The following is a 4,615-nucleotide window of genomic DNA, read 5'->3' on the forward strand; positions in this document are numbered from 1 at the left end:
TTTACAAGTCACTATAGTACCTACCTTCCCTCTCTCTCTCTCCCATCTCTTAATCCTTCCCTGCCGCCACTCTCACACTCCCAGTCCCTATAGTACCTACAGGTCATCGTACCTGATAATTTGTGAAAATATTTAAATATTATTGAGGAAATTATTAAAAAAAAAAAATTTTAATATTTTACCTGACCAATTTCCTAATTTTTATCACGATTTTATTGATAACTTGAATAGTGTTATACCAGTGGTTACAAAACGAATAATTTAAAAATTGCAATTAATCTATCCCCTGATCAATTAATAAATTAATAAAATAAAAATAAACCTACTGAAAATTAGAAAATTACTTACCCAATCTACTATAAAACTTCATCTTCGAAACATTGTTAATACATTTCACACAGGCTTCACACGGAATATGATATTTAGTTGGCAAATCTTCACTGACGAATACCATCTCTGAAATTACAATAAAATATTCAAAAATATTTTCTGACCTATTCATTTTAGATTCTGAACGAAGTGATGAATGTAATGATTTTACAATGATGTGTGTGTGTGTTTTTTTTTTCTAGTCGAAATAATGCTTCAATTTCAAACTTTGGGGGTAGTTCCCGATGTAAAAGTGAATATCCTTGGTGCATTATAAAGGTCAAAAGTAAACATTTTCAAACAGTATTCAAAAAAATCGAGAAAAACAAAAATAAAGTGACAGAAAATAGGAATTTCTACGCAAAACCAGTTTTCGACCAAATCGATTTTTTTATATGGTTGTAATTCAAAAACTAATCACTGTAAATAGTTGAAATGTTCACCAAATGTTTATGTTAGTGATATCTATATACAGTTTAATTTTCAAAAAATTTTGAATTTTTTTAAATATTTATAGACAACTGAAATTTTCAATTTAACCTTATAGTGATTAAAAAATTATAAGAATACATAAGCACAATTTTTTTTTATAAGCTTTTATAGTTCAAATTTTTACGAAATCTGTCAAAAACACGAAAATTTGCAAGTAATTTTTAAGTTGAAAAATCATAAAATGTCTTGTGTTTATAACTAATAGGATTAAAAATACAAAACTAAGTTTTCTATAAGTTTTCTTTCGAGTAGCTATAGAGAAAACTCGAAGCATCATTATAGGAAAAATTTTAAGTGCGTTTGAATTTTAAATTTTTACGAAATAGCGTAACGATAATAACGATTTATCCTCAAACGATTTTAAATATTTGTTATGATTATTATATTATATTTATTATATTAAAAGTATAAGTCGTAGATACTTGAAAATTTTACCAGTTATTAAGATTGGCATTTTCTTTACATGATTTAATTTTCAAAATATTTTGACTTTTTTTGAGATATTTATAGACAACTGAAATTTTCAATTTTACTGAAAATTTTTTTTTGAAGTGTCGATAAAATTTCTTTGGCCCTATCAAAATACTTGAAATTTTAATAAAAAGTTTCTCATAGGTTCTTCTTATAGTGATTAAAAAATTATAAGAATACCTAGGCACAATTATTTTTTGAATTTATTTATTTGAAGTTCAAATATTGACAAAAATTCGTCAAAACCATAAAATAATTTTTTTTTGTGTCTGTCATCACGTTTTGGGACAGTAAAAGTGCTTCGATTTTTGATTTCAGTACCTTATTCGATCTGAAAGTGAATCGAGTTGGTACTTTGGTGGTCAAAAGTATTCCTAATTTTTTTAATAATCGGGATAAACATACTAAAAATTAAGGGAAAAACGGGAAATTTTAAGCACAATCAGTTTTCGACAAACTCAATTTTGATTTTTGATGTAACTTTAAAACAAATGACCATTGGGCATTGATACATGCAATTTTCACCGAATGTTTATAAAAGTATATTCTATCCACTCCACCATGAAATTTTCAAAAATGTTTGACTTGAGTTGAACTATTCATAGCTATATGCAATTTAAGATCATTATTAGTTTTTTTTTAATAAATTTATTGGGTAGAAATGTATGAAAATTTAATACAAGGCTATTAACATATGTTACAGTAGCAGTTGAAAAATAAAAGAAATTCACAGTTTTTTTTTATAATTATTCAAATTTTGAATTTTAATGCCTTTATTATGATCAATAAAAAAAAGAAATATATAAAATTGTTTACCTATAAATCTGTAAAAATTTAATTTAATTTTAAATTGTTTAACTTTTAAGCAATATGAATTATAAATATAATGTATAAATAGGTAATAATATATTAATCTATTTCAGTTGTTGGCTTATTGTATATATTTTGTATAATATTATATACCATAATAAATACCGAATGTAATTCATTCTATTAATCATTTTCTGATAATTTCTAATGTACAAAACCTTATCAACCATAAATTTTAATTTAATTGTGTTATTGTTCTATGAAAATATTAACAGCTATTAAAAATTCAGAATTTAATATTACAAATAAAGTAATATTGGATGGTTAAATACTACACCTTCAGTGATAAGTACATGAATATGAGAACAGTAAGTAGGTACTTAGCAGCTACACAGTTGCAATTTTTTACAAGCTATATTATTATAATATTTTTTAAGACGATTTACCATTGAAAACCACACATAACACATTCAAATAAATCAAATGAAAGTTCACAAAATTTCATTGAGCTAATAGGTGCCAATGGAAACATAGTGTGATAAAATAACTGACTCTAATAGAAAATAATAATTTTATCTTGATCTCGTGTTTATATGAACTTTATGTTACAACACAGTTTGTATTCTATTTACAGATTTAGATAATGAAGATTTTGATGTTAGTATTAAATACAAGGACTGGAAGGAAAATAAAAGCTCGGGAACATCATAAGAAAGGTCTAAAATCAGAATTTGATGACATCTTAACTAGAACAAGGTGTCATAGTAAAGATTTTTGTAACAAAATTAATAAAAATACTATTGGTCAAATAGTTTTATAGAGAGATATTAAATTAATTAAAGTTAAAAAATAATTCCCTGATAAATTGTTTTTACAACAATTTAAACAACTTATGGGCAAGCAAATTATCAAGAAATTATAGCTTTAAATAAAAATAAAATTATCAAACATACATTACATATGAAATTTGCATTTATTGAAAAGCCTGGAATCTTACAAATAAAAAAGATTTAATTTTATCGTGCAAAGCAAAACTTATTCCAGATACTTTTATAATTTTTATAAAAACTTAAAAATATCTGAAATTTATAATACTTATAACAAATACTAATAAAAAACTATGAACATGGTGATTAATTTATATAATAAATTAGACTTATTATTTATTTATTTTCAAAGCCATGGGTATTATAATATTATTAAACATAAGGACATGATAATTATAATGAGTAACTTTTTTTTTTACATTGTATTTCAAACAAGTATTACCTTTTATTATTTAAATAATAATAAATTATTCAAATTCGTACATAATGTTATAGTCTTGTACTCTTGTTGTTCAAAAGCATTTGATAATTTTATAGTCATTATCAGTTTAGAATATATTTTTTTTTAATTTGTCATATTATTTGTTACTTTGATACATAAAAATAAGCTTATTGACTTAAAGACAAGTAGTATTTTATTTTTTATTTTGTGTTTTATAGTAAATTATTTTTAAAGATATTGATTACATACCTACAACTATTAAATGATTAATTTTCATCCTTATATAAATTACCTGTACAATTATAAATTATAACACAACAATTTTAATCAAATTTCAAAAAAACTAACAGTTTATGATATTTTATTATTCATTAATAATTTAAAGTTCAATACTGCCATTATTGGATAGGTATATGACACAAAAATAAACATAGCTTAAATTTAATACTGCCATATTTTGGTATGTCTGAAAATCAATTTCTGTATGCAATACAGACACATATCAAAATATGACAGTCTTGCATTTGCTTAAAAAATTGTAAAAGGTCATAATAATAAGTCTGACGTTTTGGGTTCAAGGGAATATTTTATTATATTTGAAAAAGTCACAATATAACTTACCTTAAATATCAATTATTTTGGGCTTTCTTAGAGTCCGCGACGTGTATGCACTCCGACGCTGAAATGGAAACACATCAGATACTGCTGAATTAAAGTCTAAAAATAATGTGATTTATGAAAAAAAAAGATTAAACGGAAAGCAGGATGTTTTTCGTTCATGTCTACTTTGCTATCTAATTGAAATGTTAGAATCTTTAACCGACTGCGTCTTCCGCGACGACTTTGACAATCGCCATAGATTATATACTTTATTATATTAAATCAATTAGATAAATCCACAGATGTATAATTATTGTACAACTTTTATATCAAAGATGTCCGTGTATACAATTTGTTCACGGAAATAATGAAATGTGATAAACTGATAACTATACCGAAATAATGTATAACTTTAAATAAAAATTATGTTTAACAATATTCTTATTAAGTAGATACCTCGGCATTATTTTAATTATTTGATTATCGATAAAGATGGTATTTAAATGTTAGAACCACATGCATAATGTTTACTAAAAAATATTTTTTTTATGGACTATTACATAAAAATGTTATTGATTAAAATAAATGTGATTACTGTTTTTTT

At 23.9% G+C, this 4,615-nt stretch overlaps 1 long non-coding RNA gene across 1 annotated transcript; it reads right to left on the minus strand.

The window, feature by feature from the left end:
• Positions 1-344: 344 nt before the first annotated feature.
• LOC149054908 (uncharacterized) lies at positions 345-4,127 on the minus strand. Its single transcript, XR_016191945.1, has 2 exons — positions 4,033-4,127; positions 345-456 (listed from the first exon to the last, which is right to left on the minus strand). It is a non-coding gene; the product is annotated as an uncharacterized LOC149054908 (long non-coding RNA).
• Between the last annotated feature and the right edge of the window lie 488 nt (positions 4,128-4,615).

This window comes from Diuraphis noxia, unplaced genomic scaffold, assembly GCF_037042655.1.
Source record: "Diuraphis noxia isolate RWA-SAM2 unplaced genomic scaffold, SU_Dnox_SAM2 contig0005, whole genome shotgun sequence".
Taxonomy (NCBI): domain Eukaryota; kingdom Metazoa; phylum Arthropoda; class Insecta; order Hemiptera; family Aphididae; genus Diuraphis; species Diuraphis noxia.